The 19,436-nt window shown below is 42.7% G+C and overlaps 1 long non-coding RNA gene across 1 annotated transcript; it reads left to right on the forward strand.

Annotated features, from left to right (window-relative positions):
* Positions 1-1,150: 1,150 nt before the first annotated feature.
* LOC120974503 (uncharacterized) lies at positions 1,151-1,830 on the forward strand. Its single transcript, XR_006671045.2, has 3 exons — positions 1,151-1,269; positions 1,546-1,609; positions 1,782-1,830. It is a non-coding gene; the product is annotated as an uncharacterized lncRNA (long non-coding RNA).
* Positions 1,831-19,436: the final 17,606 nt, after the last annotated feature.

Consider the following 19,436-nt stretch of genomic DNA (forward strand, 5'->3'; position numbering starts at 1 on the left):
ACATCAAGTTAAAGTGCACCAAGATGATCTATGCGTTTTTTAGTCAAGTTACATATAAAGTTCATTTAATTCGGAGCTACGGCCTAGAAGATATGAGCAAAACAAGTTAAGCATGGCATTGATGCAAAGGCAAGCAAAACACAATCACTCCAAAACATGGATTCAACATAGCATGATAAAACTACATGCAAAACCAAGCAAGTTTCATATAGAGCATGCTCCAAACGGAGCCACGGTCAACACATACACACGAAACAAGTTTAAAGGACAAGCTGCCCAAAACAGCAACTACGCCTCTTACAAGCATCATAACAACATGCTCCAAGAACAAGATAGGCACAAACATGATATGCATTTAAAGTACAGATTACATGCTTCAATTATCATCAAGGTTCAGGTTCATAGGCATCAAAATTATTCCAACATGATCAAAGCAAAAGGCAACTTTATAACACAGATTATGACGGGGGAAAACAGGGCATACATGTGAGCAGGAATAACATGTTGACATGTTGGAGGCATGAAACAAACATGCTACGGTGCAAGAACATAGTAAGCAAGAGCATGGAATTAGAGTACAGGTTAAACATGGCAAAACAAGATTACTAAGCATCTCCATATAACCTCTAGATCAATGGCATTCATCAAGACAAGATTGCAAGATATAACAGATTCCCAGACTTAGTGAAAACAGAGTAAGGCTGAAAACAGATTCATGATGCATACTTTGAGACAACAACAGTATATGATACAGGAACATTTCATGGCATCGAAGGGCATGGAAAGAACTTACATGTCAAGCACTCCAAAACATGATCTCTGAGATATTGTTAAATACCAATATAACATGCAAAAATATCATGGCAAGATTGCAAATGATAACAAATTCACAGACTTAGGCTGCGTTTGGTTGGACTTTCCGCACCAGCTTCAGCTGCCAAAAAGTCAAAAGCCAACCAAACGGCTTTTTTCTCGCAGCAGATTCGGGAGAAGCAGCAACTTCGGGCCAGTGTAAATCGCGTAGCTGCTCGACCCCGGATTCCAGCTGCGGAGGGCAAACCCTTCGTCGAAATTACCCACGCTGCCATCCCACGAGTTGTACCGGTTTGCTCCAATAGCTCCGCACGAGCCATCCACGAACAGAATCCATCCCCAGGAACAGAGTCGGCCTCGCAGGAAAGACAGGGCTAGGGTTGGCCGCCGCCGCCAGCTCCGGCGACCGTTCTCGCCCGCCGCCGCCAGATCCGGCGACTGTCCTAGCCCGCCCAGGTATATTCCCCTTCCTCCTTCCTCCTCTCTCCTTCCTCCCTCTGCCTCTTGCATCCCCTCCTCCCCTGTACCCCATGGCCCTACTCCGGCCGGCCATCTGGCGGCGTCGACGCCGGCGCCCAGGCCCTCCTTTCTCCTCCCCCCTCTCCTCCCTCCTCCCTCCTCCCTCCATCCCTCTTCCCCCTTCCCCATCCATCTAACCTTCTTTGTTAATGCATTTTTTGCTGTATTTTCTGGTGATATCCATTCATTAATGATGATTTTCCATATTTGTAGGTTGAATATATTGTGGACCCAAGGAATACTGTCTCCTGTGTCATTGCCCATTTACAAAAGGAAGGTAGAAATATCATCCATCTAACTGTCTCTGTTAATGTTTTTTTGCTTTTTTGTGATTTAGATGATTTTCCATATTTGACAGCATGTTGCTTGTTGATGTACAGTGCAGATTTGTTAGCATATTGCTTCATGATAACTTGTTGCATATTGATATGTGATTGGACAATGTCCAGTGCTATTAGTGCTGCAGAGATGCCGGGAGAGGGCGGGAAAGAAATACAATCATTTGAAGTTCAAACGACAGGGTCCGAAGCACCTTAAAGATTTACATGTAATATTTGACAAAGTACATGTCACAGGGGCTAGTGCTTCTTGTCCTGGAGATATATCTTCTGATGAATCAAGTGATGATAATGCGGTTCCTTTGGAGAAACCCGGTGATAGTGTTGAAATGAAGTTGGCATCTTTGAAGAAACCAAAAGCAAGCAAGAAGCGCAAGCAACCTTCAATCAAAAATGAGGAGAAGGAAGAGAAGAGTCCTTCTTACGATTGTAAGACCAGACATGTGAGAAGATAGAAAGTGGAGTGGAGAAGATAATTATGGGGTCAATATCTATTTATATGTAATATGTAGTATGCAACTTGAAACTATAATCGTTGAATTCGTATGTGTTAGCTGTGAATCATCTGAATTGTCATATTTTTTCTTTACAAAACGGTCGTTCTATTGCCTACCAATGTACATATCACTATTTTACGGTCAAGTTGCACATAAAAATATTGAATCATTGTCCAGGGTCATTACAAACAATTCACAGTCAAATCTGCAGTTTCACATATGTTTCAGCCAAACGGCTTCCAGCTTTTCCATAGCTGAAAGTTCACAGCAGCTTTTTCACAGCTCACAGCTCACAGTAGCTTTTACAGAATCTGCAGCTCAACCAAACACAGCCTTAGTGCAATTATTGGACATGGCAGAAACAACAATAAGTAAGCATGTTTACAAGCTTGTCTAAATTAGCACACAACATATCATGGAATGCAAATACTACCAACAGCAAGATGGCATGTTTTTGCAACTACTCAAGTCAATAATATGGTCATAGGTGCATATAACTCTAACTATGCACTTCGCAGAAATGAACTTGCTGTTAATAGACTGACAACAACATTTTTAAGCAATTTGAGAGCAAGAAAAGAACAAGCTACAGCAGGACATAATTGCAAACATTTCAATGGATGGATAGAGCATAATATGAGCTTCAAAACATGCTTACTGATCATCTCCAAAGTATGCATGGATTCACTATTAACATCAAGTTAACATGGCAACATAATGTAGTAGTTTCAGACTCCACAGAAATTACTAAGTGTCTGAAATCAGAAACAGCAAGTACCCCACTTTGCAAGCTTGTTCTAGTCAACACAAGGAATATCAAAATAAACGGATTGCACCACTTCAAATATGACATGATTATGCTCCTGAAACATGTTGACATGATGCTCAAAAGAAAATCACACAAAATTTTATGAAAAAGACAAATAGGCATGTTACGGCAGTTTTCAGCAGATTATAACATTTAGCACTTTTGCAACGAGGATTAAGGCATCAAGATGAACAATGACATGCATGCAAACTACACCATCATGTAGAGCATAGAGAGCATAACAAGTTCGTATAAATAACATCATCATCGAACCATCATGCACAAACTTATGTCCAACACAAGATGCATATAAGATGATAAAATCTCAGGACTTAGCCGAAAATCAATGTCTGAACGAGCGCAAAATAACTAAATGACGCACGGGCGGGGCACGGTGCTGCTCACCTAGGCTCATAGCGGGTCAGAGAAACCAGGCAGTTCGAGGTGGACCGGGGCTCGGGGCAGTTCGGCCCGGTTCGGTGGTTCGCTCCGGTCCGTGGGAGAAAACTGGCAGCGAGCCGAGGCTTGGACGGGGGTGGCAGCTCCGGCGGCGGGGCATGGTGCAGGGAGGCCACGGAGGTGGGGAGCTCGGGGATCGCGGACCCGGGGCCGGCGGGGCGAGATCCGGTCGGTTTCGGGCGGAGGCGGAGCTGGACGGCGGAGCTCCAGCGAGGCAGGCAGCGGAGTCAAGCGGGAGCTCCAGCGAGGTCGATGAGATGGCGCGGGGCGATGGACGATCTTGAGGTTGGCGGGGTCGGGCGGCTTCACGGGTGATGGCATCCTCCGGTGTGGCGGCGTACCCCGGCACGGGTCTGGTCGCTGGCGGGCGGCGGGGTCAGCAAGGGGAGCTGCGGGCAGCGGAGTCCCTGATCCAGATCGGGATCGAGCAGGACGCTCGGGAGCAGGGCAGCGCGGATTGGGCCTGGGGCGGGCCCGCGATGGGCCTCCAGGGCCGCGGCGAAGTGCAAGAGGCGGGGGCGCGACGTGGCAGCGCGGGAGTGGCTGGCGGGCGCGGGGTGGAGATGTGGCGCGCCCGGATTGGTCCGGGGCGCGGCAGCAGTGGCGCCAAGTGGTGATGGAGGGCTGGCCGGGCGCCGAATGCGAGGAGGAGGGAGGAGAAGGCCAAAAATGGCATGTGGGTGTGTATATATAGGGTAAGGGCTAGGGTTTAGGGGTTTGGGGATGATTTCGGAGCCCTTTGATCGCGATCCGACGAATCCGATCGAGGGGGAGGTTAGGATGGACTAGTGGGCTGGTTTGGTGGGTTGTGTAGAAGGACTTGGGCTGAGAAGAGAGAGATAAAGTGCGGCCCGGTGACTGTTTCGGAGACCGAAACGTCCGACGAATAAACCGGCAACAATGCCGCTATATGTTATCCGTTGGGGCATCAAACGGACTCCATATGCGGTGAAATTTGGCAGGCGGCCTACCTACAACATAACAACACCGCACGCCAACTTTCATTCCATTCCGAGAATATTTTTATACCACTTATAAAATAATCTTTCGGAGGTGCTGTGAGCGCGTGCGAGTGTGGATGGGCTCAGAACAAACAACAGAGAGAACTGGGAGACCCGGGCGGATGCAAGTTCTGAAAAACATGTAGATGAAATTCACATGATGACATGGCAAAGTGCAACACGCAAGCGAATGACATGGCAATGATGGCGAATAAACGGGAGACACCTGGCGCATCGGTCTCGGAGCGTTACAAATTGCCATGTTAAAGCAAAAATATCCCATTTGAATCGACATGCAAAAAAGCAAATTCGCCACAATATGCAATTGAACAAATAGTATCCACAGGAAGAACACTCATCAGATTTCGCAACAATTGCAATTGAACAAATGGTAGCTAAATTCCAATGATTTGTCGACATATATATGCATTACATAATTAATCATAGTGTACAAAATATGAAGACCTCATCAGATGGAAAAACAATGGATCCATGCGTATATGTTTAGCGGCTAACTCTTACTCAATGTTTCAGGAGACGGCATGCTGAAATCTTCATTATCACCAGTGGGATTGATGTAGTGATTCAGGAAGACGTCGCTGATAAATCTCCGAACCATCAACAATTCACCAGCGGGGAGCGGTTCAGTGATCCTCGGTTCTAAGATGAGTTGCAGTATTTTTAAGACCAGAAGACACACACGTGGCCCCCACCTCCGCCTCCCGCCTTCGGGCAGCGGTTGCAGAGCGGGTGATGACCCCGGCGGTCGACGGTGGGCTGGCGGCCACGACCACCACCTCCCGCCTTCGGGCCGCGGTGGTGGAGCGGGTGATGGCCACGGTGGCCGGCAGTGGGGTGGCGGCCACGACGGCCACCTCCCGCCTTTAGGCGGCGGCGGTGAAGCGGGCAATGGCCCTGGCTTTCGACGGTGGTATGGCGGCCACGGCGGCAGACGGTGGGGTGGGGAGAACAGCGGCCGACAACAGCTGCCGACGGGCAGCGGCGGTAGAGCGTGTGGTGGGTGTTCCGCGCACACCTAACAGGAACGCCACACGCACTACACTACGCCGGGGACTGCGCCGCTGCCGCGGTGTAGCCTCCCAGCTGGAGCTGTCCTTTGATGACGGCGGAGTGGCTAAGCGACGATGACAGACCGGTGCCATTAGCAATTGTGGGAGAAGCATACGAGATAAGCTACATGGAGGGAGGGGAAATGTGACGCAGGACTCGCCGGCCGTGAGGGTTTATATAGCAAGCCGGTAAGCATTGGAAATTTGGGGGATTGCACTGAGTCGGGCGGGAAGCTTGCGCAGTTGCGCGGGAACGGGCTCACCGACGATTTATTGGCGCCACTTGGAGCCACCATTTGGCCAAAAGAACGCCCCCGCGCGCTGCTCAAGCTTACCCTCGAAGTCGTCTGCGGCAGTGGGGTGATAAGGCGTGCGAGAGGAGGACGAAAGGGCCCGTACACATACGGTTTATAAAACAAATATTTGCGATTTAATTACCTACTAACCCCGTCCTGGTTTATAAGTCATCTTTGTATTTTTTGCCAAATTTTGACTAGAGATTTAACTAATAAAATACGGATGCTTGTCGCCAAAGATTATATCGTTGGATTCGTATTTGAACATAGTTTCCAATTATATAATTTTTATAACATGCATTAACATTTTGTTGGTTAAATTTAAGGTCAAAATATGGCACAAAATATAAAAGGGACTAATAGACCAAGACAGATGTAGTAGCACACGGTCGCTCTCTACGCAGCGTCGCAACTGCCAGCCGGCTTTTAGACGACCATTCCCTGCGTGTTCAACTACTCTATGAGCGTGGTTGCTCGCGGTTGAGGCTGCTGCGACGCGCTCTGCTCGGATCTCGCCGCACGCGCTCTACTCTCGCGTCCCTCCGGGCGCTCTGCCCTCGTCCCTCCACGCACTCTGCCAGTGTTTGGGGCCGGCGCACGATCACGTACCAAGTGGTTGCTTGCTGAGGACAAGTACCAAGTGGTCGGCTTTGACATCGAGTTCACCAGCGGTCGTGTCAGGCACGATCAGAAGATTGTCGTCGCTCAGTTGTGCGTGCGACATGACGTCCTCGTCTACCACTACCACCTGGCCACAAGGCCTTGTGAGCGTTTCTCCAGGTTTATCAACAGCTCCGACTACAGTTTCGCTACGGTGGACACCACCAACGATCTAAAAGCACTCAAGGTTTCGGGCTTGACCTGCCAGAATCTTCTCAACATCCATGACCACTACAAGGTCTGGGGCAGCAACAACAACAAACAGAACTCCCTGGTTGACCTCGCCTTGGCCATCATCGACGCCTACTACATGAAGATGAAGGATGAGAGCAAGAAGGACAAGAACGCCTGGCATATTGTCTGGCATCAGAGACTAGATGAAGAACACATCAAGTACGCGGACAAGGACGCGCACAAAAGCTACGAGATGTACAGGCAGATTGTTGACATGAGAAAGTGTCTTCTTCCTGCCCTAGACGAGGGATCGAGCCACAGAGCAGTGGCGGGAGCATCACAAGAAGTAGATGAGTAGGCGATCATTTCTTCTAGTTTAGAATGCATGCAATTGTTTATTGAGGTGTGTGCGAATGATCTGTATAGTCATTTATGTAATTGGATGTTTATTCCAGTTATGTGTGTGTGCGCGCGCGCGCGCGCGCGTGTGTGTGTGTGTCTGTGTTATTCTTTTGTAGAAAGAGCAAATCACATGGCTTATTAGCAGCAATCATCTGTGTTATTATTGGTCTTCGCACACACTTCTGATTACGGACCTGTTTGATGCGTATCACACACATCTTGTTCAGTTGAACTGTTTCTGTTGTCTTGGCTCATCGAAAACAGTTCATCCGAGTGAACTGTATGCCCTTTGTCGCACACAGCTTGATCTGGCTAACCGTTTCGATTGTGTTGTCTAATCACACACAGTTCATCCTAGTGAAATGTATGTCGTATATCGCACACATGCTCATATGGCTTCCCGTTTCTGTTGTTCTGCCTCCTCACAAACAGTTCTGCTGGATTAACCGTTTGCCACACATTGCACACACAACTCTAATCTGAATCGTGTTTGATGTCACCGCCATCGCAAACGTTTTTTATCTTTTTGACGATTTTATTACATCACCGTTTTTGATTAATGCATTGCACACAGTTTCGTCGAAGGGTCTCTGATTGGACTGTCACATTTGGACCAACCTGCAGTAGTGGTTGATAAATCTTGTGTGATGCTTAGTCAGAATCCATTTCTTAACATAGAAGCCTTTGCAATCTCATTCGAGATGAATCTCCTGGCTTCAGTGACTAAGTTGAATTGCTCTACGAATCAGCTGTGAACTCAGGAACGTAGCTCTTTTGTGTTACTGAAATTAGTTTCTTCACTAAGGAGTTAGGGAACTTAGTTTTTGGAGTTGCCCTATGTTCTTTAGGGATCCATTTGTTGCGCCACCGATTTGAATTATGACCATTGGGTTCCATTCGTAGTGGGCCAGTTGGTCGACATCAGCTAGTTCTAGCTCTAGGCTATAAATAGCCCCAAACCTCACATTTTTCAGGCAGTTCTTCTTCTTATGCATTCATGAGCAATCCTAACAGACGAAAAACACATGCGAGAAACTATGTGTTGTGATTGAGCATCACAGTAAGAATAGAAACGAAGCCATTTCATACAACTTACTACTCTTGAGGTATTGATATCTCTAGATGGCTAGGTGTTGGTTTGTGAGCATCCGATGTGTGTATTCGCCTAAAAAAACTTTGCATTGGCATAGGGATCGCCACACGATCTACCCAGAGTGATTAGGTGACATATGTGCACTTAGCTCAAGGAGATTAAGGTGGAGTCTAAGTGACTTCAAAGTAGTGTGCTCATCCTCTCCCATGAAGGCGTAGATTAGTTGCCAACAAGTTGAACTTGGGTAAAGAAATCATGAGTCTTCACTTCATGTTGTTATTTTTCAGCACCTTCACCACACATATAGTTTGTGTTATACTTTATATTACTCTGTGTGATTGATCCTCTACAATTTTATTTTCTAGCATGTTTAAGTTTATATGTCTTTGGTCATTTATTTCTTCATATTGACATGCTTATTGTTTTTGTCTTCAGTAGTTGTTTCATCAAGTATATTTGCATGTGATAGTGCCTCCGTTACCATTACGTTCTAGAATTGATGTTGTGCCTTCAATCTGTTTACTTAAATTCAATTCTAGTACTTCAATTATGTTGAATACTTTGTTTTTGTACTTAGAATTTTTTTCGAAACTCCTATACACCCCTCTAGTCGTTTACCACGAACTTTGAATGGGGAGGAGCAAAATTGGGGGCGTGGCAATCTTGTTCTGGTCGGTTCTTTAGTGTGTCTGTGTGGACGTTGTGGTTTGTTTATTGCCGAGGAGTCGGAGCTCCAAGGGTGAGCCCTAGATGGTGACTATGACTAGCAGTGGGTGGTTCGGCATGTGATTCTCCATGACTTCAACCTTGCATATTTTCTTGCCGTAGCTTATCTTCGGACTTGGAGTTGTCTTGCCATAGGCGCGTGTGGCCGACTGTTTGGCATGTCCCGACAAGTCTAGTGTGCTCATCGTGGAAAGAGTCTCGTTGTTGATCGTTCACACTGAAGAAAGTCGCTTGCTCGTGGAAAAATGATGCCAATGACAGTTCGATGGAAATCTCGGCGCTATTCCTTTTTCGGTGGCATATATGGGTCTTGCAGGTTGTGAGGACAGATATATGTGATTATCCATGTCGTGTGTCGGCATGTTGTTTTAGTTTTTACCGTTTCCGTAATTAACGGCAGTTCTTCTAAATTAAATGGACAGAGTGCTTTAGACCCCAGTTTTTTAAAAAAGTAGGAAAATCAACTATACATTGAGAGTGTACTCTCTCTGATTCATATTACTTGTCGCTCAAAGAGTTGTATTTGAAGGTATTTTAATGCTAAATAGTACATCTATTTGAGGGGGTAAAAGAGGGAGTACAATAAATACATCTTACATTGTGAAATTTTAGTAAAAAAAATACACCTCAGATAAAGGAACAGAGGGAGTAGATCGGAGGGAGTTACAATACTTTGTAGTAGTACAACTTCTCTGCTTGCTCTTTAAAAAAAGAAAAAGAAAACTTGTAGGCTCCGTTTCCAGACGGGTGGAGATAATTGTCATTTTTAGGTCACTTGAACACTACTCACTCATTAGTCACAGCCTGTGAAGCACAATTGGCAGTCAATCCGTTTGGGCGCACCATCTATCTATTGCTTGAGATTCCCACCAACAAAAGGAAATACGTAACTATCATGCAGTTATTTCTATCCATTTGTTTATGATACGATATGGCATCTTCCCAGGTCGCCTATGTCTATAGTGTACAGTGTCAGTGTGTGCTCATAGAAAATGCAAAGACAGGCATGCACTGTGGACGTGCACTGTATGCTTCATCTTGGTGCGCATGCCACCGCCAAAGACGTCCATTTGGCTGGAATGGAAGCCACCTCATGCATTATTTACACCAGCTAGCGCAGCGGGTATAGTATTCGTGTATTTAGCTCGTGTCAGTATGCAGAGAAATACTACTCCAGTTTCCATCGATCACATCGCACAGCGTCGGCATATAAATATCTGCGAGGACCGTCGGTGAATGGATCCATCATTAGGACTTGGAAAATTCCCACGTCCAGACCACGTCCAGCGTTCCATTCCACGCATCACGTGCACGCCGTTGCTGCAAGGCAATCAAGCTGAAGCATTTTTCTTCACGTCTCAGCCCCGCGTCCACCGCATCGATCGAGTATAGAGCCGCATCGATGGATCGATCTTGACTCGTCTTATCCGTACTGTATATTTGAAGGCTGGTACTTGTCTTGATTAGAGTGGCATGAGCAGATGGCATATCAACATCACACCTGGTCCCTTCCGCTGGGGGTTGGACAGGCACGACGAGTAGTGCGGCACTATAGCAACCGTTTTTTCTAGCACGCGGGCGCATGCCGCCGGCTCTCGGATGCGCCCACCTTTGATCCAATCAGCCCTAATTTGGATTTACTTGTTGCCGGTATTTGTTGCTATGACGAGGTGATGACCCGTCAAGGTAGCGTACGTACGTACCCCACCCCATGTTGGCTGCAACGCGGTCATCTTTGGCCTCGTGCCAATGTTGGTGGCTGAGGTACTGAGTTATAGGCTATCAGAGCAGCGCGTCGTTGTCGCTCTCCGGCGGTTACTGCCGGCCACCGCCGCGTTCCTCATGGCTTGTGTAGATGTAGGCATGATGCCGTTCCTTTTGCATTGCTTGCCTTGGACGACCAGAGAGCGGTGGGCGATGATATGGGTCGCTCGTAGCAGCCGCGAGGCTCGCGTCGCCCTGTCTCCTAGCTAATCCACCGGCCCAGCAGCGCAGTTTTCACCCTAGGTGTTTTTTTCTTAGTTCCTTTTTAAAACTAGGTTGATTTTTCTAAAACTATAAATATATCTAGAATTAAAAATCCTGAATTCAAATTTTTTTTTCAAATTCGAAAAAACATTCATCAAAAAATATTGGCCAATTCACAAAAATGTTCGCGTTTCTGAAAAATGTTCAAGAATTTCAGAAAATGTTAACGAATTTAACAAAATATTCAAGGACTCAAAACAGTGTCCCAAAACAACTTTTCAAAATGTTATCAATTTATAAATTTCGTCATAATTACTTGAAATTGTGAACAAAATTTCGAAAATTCCAAACACTTATTGGAAAATGGAAATATGTTTTCAAATTGTTAAAAAACTTTGAAATTCTGAAAACAATACGAACAATTTTTGAATGTGAACAAACTTGAAATTTCTAAATGTCATTTTTTGAAATTTTCCGAAAATGTGTGAATATGTGAAGAAAAGTTTAAAACAGGAACACTCCGAAATTTAGAAGAAAAAATTTAATTTGACCATTTAAAAAAATAAAACATTTTTAACATGTTAACAAAATTTGAAAGCAAGGAACATTCTTTAAAACCACTATCTTTTTAATACATGATTTTTTTTAAACAGGAGCATTTTTCTAAATCCCAAATATATTCTAAAATGCAGGCACTTTTTGAATATGTGAACAAATTTTGAAAAAAATAATAAAAATGAAATTCCAACATTTAAAAAAACATGTTTTTTTTAAACCATGAACAACCTAGCAAAGGAAAAGGGAAAAGAATGAAAAAAAAACTAGAACACAGAAAACCAGTTCAGGAGGCTTATAGAAGGTTCTGAAAACCCGACGAAAAACCTGTCTCGCAATCTTGTGCGATCTGTCGCTCCAACCTGCCCACTAGGAGCGATGCTGCAGGCAATCGATCATTTACTGCTTGCAGTAAGTGACCCATACCATTTGCCTAGTTTGTTTCTGGTAGAAAGCGAGCGCGCATGGGAGGGGGGCAAGGCTATGTCTCGCTTATAGCACGAGACATCGTGCTCTCGCGTCATGGGAGGCCACGGCCTCGTTTTTTCACATTTTTTCTTTTCATTTTCCTTTCTTTCTTCTTTTACTTTTGTTAATCCTTTCAAATACTATAAACATTACAACTTTTTTTACATAAAACATTTCAAAAATGTTAATCAAGCATTTGAGAAAAGTTAAATGTATACAAAGAAAATGTTTCTCATGTAAACGAAAAATTTATACATAAAAACATACCATATGTGCAAAAAAAAGTTGATCTTGTATTTAAAAATGTTAATCAAGCATTTGAAAAGATGTCTAACAAGTATTTTAACAAATTTAGTCAAGCATTTGAAAATGTTAAAATGTGAATATAAAAAGATGTTGACGACGTATTAAAAAATGTTAATTAAGCTTTTGCAAAGTGGCAAAAATGTGTATAGTAATTTTTTGGATTACATATTGAAAATGTTACAAAGTATTTGAAAAATGTAAACAAAGCATTTGAAAAATGTTAGATGTGTATAAAGAAAAAGTTTCTCATGTATACGAAAAGTATACAGTGTGTGTGGAAATTTTGAAGATGTATTTAGAAAAAAATTAATTAAATATTATAAATAATGTTAGAAAATTATTTGAAATTTTTTAATCAAGAATTTGAAAAAACGTTAAATGTGTATACGTAGAATGTTGACCATGTATTAAATAACATCTAATCTTCTACTTGAAAATGTCAATTAAGCATTTGTAAATGTCAAAATATGTATATCAAAAATGTTAACCATGTATTCAAAAAATATGAATTTTGCATTTGAAAATGTTTATCAAGAATTTATGAAATATTAATATTTTGTATACATAAATGTTGACCATGTATTAAAGACATCATCAACTTGTATTTGGGAACTGTTAACGTGTTTAAAAAAAATACTTGACATATACAAAAATTTAGAAAAAAAAAGAAACTAAGAAAAATAAAAAAGTAAACCTGAAAAGGAAACAAAAGTAACCGAAGAACAAACGAAAAGAGTAAACCAGAAAAGTGCAAAAAATAAAAGAAAACAACAAAAGAACAATAAAGAAACAAAAAGGGGAACAGAAAAAACCATCTAAAACCAAGAAAGAAAGAAAAAACAGAGAAAAATGAGAAAGGAAAGAAAAATGCTGATGAAAACCATGGAAAAAAAAGTAAAAACCAAAGAATAACGATGATAAAAAGAAAACCAATGAAACCAGAGAGGATGATTGTGGACATCTTTTTAAAATCATTGAACTTTTTTGAGATAGTAAATAATTACTAAGATCGCGTACATTTTTTGAATTTTGCGAACATTTTTCCGAAACTTAGTGAACTTTTTAAAAAAAATTGGCGAATATTTTTCTGACAGTCAGTGAACTTTTATTTAATGGGCAAATAATTTTTGAATAAGTGAACATAATTTTCAATCAATGAACTTTTTTTGAATCAATGAACATTTTTGAATCGGCGAACATTTTTTTAATTGCCGGTTTTTTCAATCCATGAACATTTTTTGACTCGACGAACATTTTTCATTCAGTGAACATTTTTTTTGAAATGCATCAACATTTTGAGGCAGCCAACATATTTCAAATAGTTGAACTTGAACCCATGATTGTTTTTGTTTCGCAAACATTTTTTAACAAAACTAATGAACATTTTTCTAATTCGCGAAAATTTTGTCCAAATGCCAGAACATTTTTTAAAATTCATCAAGTTTTTTTAATCCACGAGCAGTTTATGATTACTAAACAAATTAAACTTGAAAAAAATTGAACCCCCGAATTACTGTAAAGAATAAAAAAATTGAAAACAGAAAAAAAAAGATATACAAAATGTGGCGTACAGCCCCGCTGATGGGCCAGTCCAATAGACCAGCGTACCACGCGCTAAGTAGAAGCTCTCGTACTCATTGGGAGCTCCTATGTGTTGGGGAACGCAGTAATTTTAAAAAAATTCCTACGCACACGCAAGATCATGGTGATGCATAGCAACGAGATGGGAGAGTGTTGTCCACGTACCCTCGTAGACCAAAAGCGGAAGAGTTAGCACAACGCGGTTGATGTAGTTGTACGTCTTCACGATCCGACCGATCAAGTATCGAACGCACGGCACCTCCGAGTTCAGCACACGTTCAGCCCGATGACGTCCCTCGAACTCCGATCCAACCGAGTGTTGAGAGAGAGTTTCGTCAGCATGACGGCGTGGTGACGATGATGATGTTCTACCGACGCAGGGCTTCGCCTAAGCACCGCTACAGTATTATCGAGGTGGACTATGGTGGAGGGGGCACCACACACGGCTAAAACATCAAACGATCAATTGTTGTGTCTCCAAGGGGTGCCCCCCTCCCCGTATATAAAGGAGTGGAGGAGGGGGAGGGCCAGCCCTCTCTATGGCGCGCCCTAGGAGGAGTCCTACTCCCACCGGGAGTAGGATTCCCCTCCTTCCAAGTAGTAGGAGTAGGAGTCAAGGAAAGGGGAGAGAGAAGAGAAGGAAGGAGGGGGCGCAGCCCGTCCCCCTAGTCCAATTCGGACTAGGCCTTGGGGGGCGCCCAGCCTCTCCTCTCTCTTTCCCTTAAAGCCCAATAAGGCCCATATACTCCCCGCGAATTCCCGTAATCTCCGGTACTGCGAAAAATACCCGAATCACTCGGAACCTTTCCGATGTCCGAATATAGTCGTCCAATATATCGATCTTTACGTCTCGACCATTTCGAGACTCCTCGTCATGTCCCCGATCTCATCCCGAACTCCGAACTACCTTCGGTACATCAAAACACATAAACTCATAATATAACCGCCATCGAACTTTAAGCGTGCGGACCCTACGGGTTCGAGAACAATGTAGACATGACCGAGACACGTCTCCGGTCAATAAGCAATAGTGGAACCTGGATGCTAATATTGGCTCCCACATATTCTACAAAGATCTTTATCGGTCAGACCGCATAACAACATACGTTGTTCCCTTTGTCATCAGTATGTTACTTGCCCGAGATTCAATCGTCGGTATCTCAATACCTAGTTCAATCTCGTTACCGGCAAGTCTCTTTACTCGTTCCATAATACATCATCCCGCAACTAACTCATTAGTTACAATGCTTCCAAGGCTTATAGTGATGTGCATTACTGAGTGGGCCCAGAGATACCTCTCCGACAATCGGAGTGACAAATCCTAATCTCGACATACGCCAACCCAACAAGTACCTTCGAAGACACATGTAGAGCACCTTTATAATCACCCAGTTACGTTGTGACGTTTGGTAGCACACAAAGTGTTCCTCCGGTAAACGGGAGTTGCATAATCTCATAGTCATAGGACACATGTATAAGTCATGAAGAAAGTAATAGCAGAATACTAAACGATCAAGTGCTAAGCTAACGGAATGGGTCAAGTCAATCACATCATTCTCCTAATGATGTGATCCCGTTAATCAAATGACAACTCATGTCTATGGCTAGGAAACATAACCATCTTTGATTAACGAGCTAGTCAAGTAGAGGCATACTAGTGACACTTTGTTTGTCTATGTATTCACACAAGTATTATGTTTTCGGTTAATACAATTCTAGCATGAATGATAAACATTTATCATGAAATAAGGAAATAAATAATAACTTTATTATTTCCTCTAGGGCATATTTCCTTCAAACTCCCACTTGCACTAGAGTCAATAATCTAGATCACATGGCCATGTGATTTAACATCAATAGTTCACATCACCATGTGATTAACACCCATAGTTCACATCGTCATGTGACCAACACCCAAAGGGTTTACTAGAGTCAATAATCTAGTTCACATCGCTATGTGATTAACACCCAAAGAGTACCAAGGTGTGATCATGTTTTGCTTGTGAGAGAAGTTTAGTCAATGGGTCTGCCATATTCAGATCCGTATGTATTTTGCAAATTTCTATGTCTACAATGCTCTGCACGGAGCTACTTTAGCTAATTGCTCCCACTTTCAATATGTATCCAGATGAAGACTTAGAGTCATCTGGATCAGTGCCAAAACTTGTATCGACGTAACCCTTTTACGACGAACCTTTTGTCACCTCCATAATCGAGAAACATATCCTTATTCCACTAAGGATAATTTTGACCGTTGTCCAGTGATCTACTCCTAGATCACTATTGTACTCCCTTGCCAAAATCAGTGTAGGGTATACAATAGATCTGGTACATAGCATGGCATACTTTATAGAACCTATGGCTGAGGCATAGGGAATGACTTTCATTCTCTTTCTATCTTCTGCCGTGGTCGGGCTTTGAGTCTTACTCAATTTCACACCTTGTAACACAGGCAAGAACTCTTTCTTTGACTGTTCCATTTTGAACTACTTCAAAATCTTGTCAAGGTATGTACTCATTGAAAAAACTTATCAAGCGTTTTGATCTATATCTATAGATCTTGATGCTCAATATGTAAGCAGCTTCACCGAGGTCTTTCTTTGAAAAACTCCTTTCAAACACTCCTTTATGCTTTGCAGAATAATTCTACATTATTTCGATCAACAATATACTTATCAGAAATGCTGTAGTGCTCCCACTCACTTTCTTGTAAATACAGGCTTCACCGCAAGTCTGTATAAAACTATATGCTTTGATCAACTCATCAAAGCGTATATTCCAACTTCGAGATGCTTGCACCAGTCCTTAGATGGATCGCTGGAGCTTGCACATTTTGTTAGCACATTTAGGATTGACAAAACCTTCTGGTTGCATCATATACAACTCTTCTTTAAGAAACCCATTAAGGAATGTAGTTTTGACATCCATTTGCCAGATTTCATAAAATGTGGCAATTTGCTAACATGATTCGGACAGACTTAAGCATCGCTGCGATGAGAAAATCTCATCGTAGTCAACACCTTGAACTTTGTCAAAAACCTTTTTCGACAAGTCTAGCTTTGTAGATAGTAACACTACTATCAGCGTCCATCTTCCTCTTGAAGATCCATTTATTTTCTATGGCTTGCCGATCATCGGGCAAGTCAACCAAAGTCCACACTTTATTCTCATACATGGATCCCATCTCAGATTTCATGGCCTCAAGCCATTTTGCGGAATCTGGGCTCACCTTCGCTTCCTCATAGTTCGTAGGTTCGTCATGGTCAAGTAACATGACCTCCAGAACAGGATTACCGTACCACTCTGGTGCGGATCTCACTCTGGTTGACCTACGAGGTTCGGTAGTAACTTGATCCGAAGCTTCATGATCATCATCATTAACTTCCTCACTAATTGGTGTAAGCATCACTGGAACTGATTTCAGTGATGAACTACTTTCCAATTCGGGAGAAGGTACAGTTACCTCATCAAGTTCTACTTTCCTCCCACTCACTTCTTTCGAGAGAAACTCCTTCTCTAGAAAGGATCCATTCTTAGCAACGAATATCTTGCCTTTGGATCTGTGATAGAAGGTGTACCCAACAGTAACTTTTGGGTATCCTATGAAGACGCACTTTTCCGATTTGGGTTTGAGCTTATCAGGATGAAACTTTTCACATAAGCATCGCAACCCCAAACTTTAAGAAACGACAGCTTAGGTTTGTTGCTAAACCACAGTTCATACGGTGTCGTCTCAATGGATTTAGATGGTGCCCTTTTTAACGTGAATGCAGCTGTCTCTAATGCATAACCCCAAAATGATAGTGGTAAATCAGTAAGAAACATCATAGATTGCACTATATCCAATAAAGTACGGTTATGACGTTCGGACACACCATTATGCTGTGGTGTTCCAGGTGGCATGAGTTTGTGAAACTATTCCACATTGTTTTAATTGAAGGCCGAACTCGTAACTCAAATATTTTTCCTCTGCGATCATATCGTAGAAACTTTTATTTTCTTGTTTACGATGATTCTCCACTTCACTCTGAAATTCTTTGAACTTTTCAAATGTTTCAGACTCGTGTTTTATCAGGTAGATATACTCATATCTGCTCAAAACCATTTGTGAAGGTCAGAAAATAATGATACTTGCCGTGAGCCTCAACACTCATCGGATTGTATACATCAGTATGTATTAGTTCCAATAAGTCAGTTGCTCGCTCCATTGTTCCGGAGAACGGAGTTTTTAGTCATCTTGCCCATAAGGCATGGTTCGCAAGCATCAAGTGATTCATAATCAATTGATTCCAAAATCCCATCAGCGTGGAGTTTCTTCATGCGCTTTACACCAATATGACCTAAACGGCAGTGCCACAAATAAGTTGCACTATCATTATTAACTTTGCATCTTTTGGCCTCAATATTATGAATATGTGTATTACTACGATCGAGATCCAACAAACCATTTTCATTGGGTGTATGACCATAGAAGGTTTTATTCATGTAAACAGAACAACAATTATTCTCTAACTTAAATGAATAACCGTATTGCAATAAACATGATCAAATCATATTCATGCTTAACGCAAACGCCAAATAACACTTATTTAGGTTCAACACTAATCCCGAAAGTATAGGGAGTGTGCGATGATGATCATATCAATCTTGGAACTAATTCCAACACACATCGTCACCTCGCCCTTAACTAGTTTCTGTTCATTCTGCAACTCCCGTTTTGAGTTACTACTCTTAGCAACTGAACTAGTATCAAATACTGAGGGTTGCTATAAACACTAGTAAAGTACACATCAATAACATGTATATCAAATATACCTATGTTCACTTTGCCATCCTTCTTATCCGCCAATTACTTGGGGTAGTTCCGCTTCCAGTGACCAGTCCCTTTGCAGTAGAAGCACTTAGTCTCAGGCTTAGGTCCAGACTTGGGTTTCTTCACTCGAGCAGCAACTTGCTTGCCGTTCTTCTTGAAGTTCCCCTTCTTCCCTTTGCCCCTTTTATTGAAACTAGTGGTCTTGTCAACCATCAACACTTGATGTTTTTCTTGATTTCTACCTTCGCCGATTTTAGCATCGCGAAGAGCTTGGGAATTGTTTTTCGTCATCCCTTGCACATTATAGTTCATCACGAAGTTCTAGTAACTTGGTGATAGTGACTAGAGAACTTTGTCAATTACTATCTTATCTGAAAGATTAACTCCCACTTGATTCAAGCAATTGTAGTACCCAGACAATCTAAGCATGTGCTCACCGATTGAGCTATTCTCCTCCATCTTTTAGGCAAAGTACCGTCAGAGGTCTCATACCTCTCGACACGGGCATGAGTCTGAAATACTAATTTCAACTCTTGAAACTTCTCATATGCTCCATGGCGTTTCAAAAACGTCTTTGAAGCCCCGATTCTAAGCCGCAAAGCATGGTGCACTAAACTATCAAGTAGTCATCATATTGAGCTAGCCAAACGTTCATAACGTCTGCATCTGCTCCTGCAATAGGTCTGTCACCTAGCGGTGCATCAAGGACATAATTCTTCTGTGAAGCAATGGGGATAATCCTCAGATCACGGATCCAATCCGCATCATTGCTACTAACATTTTTCAACTTAGTTTTCTCTAGGAACATATCAAAAAATAAAACAGGGGAGCTAAACGCGAGCTATTGATCTACAGCATAGATATGCTAATAGTACCAGGACTAAGTTCA

Source organism: Aegilops tauschii, chromosome 2 (genome assembly GCF_002575655.3).
Source record: "Aegilops tauschii subsp. strangulata cultivar AL8/78 chromosome 2, Aet v6.0, whole genome shotgun sequence".
NCBI lineage: Eukaryota > Viridiplantae > Streptophyta > Magnoliopsida > Poales > Poaceae > Aegilops > Aegilops tauschii.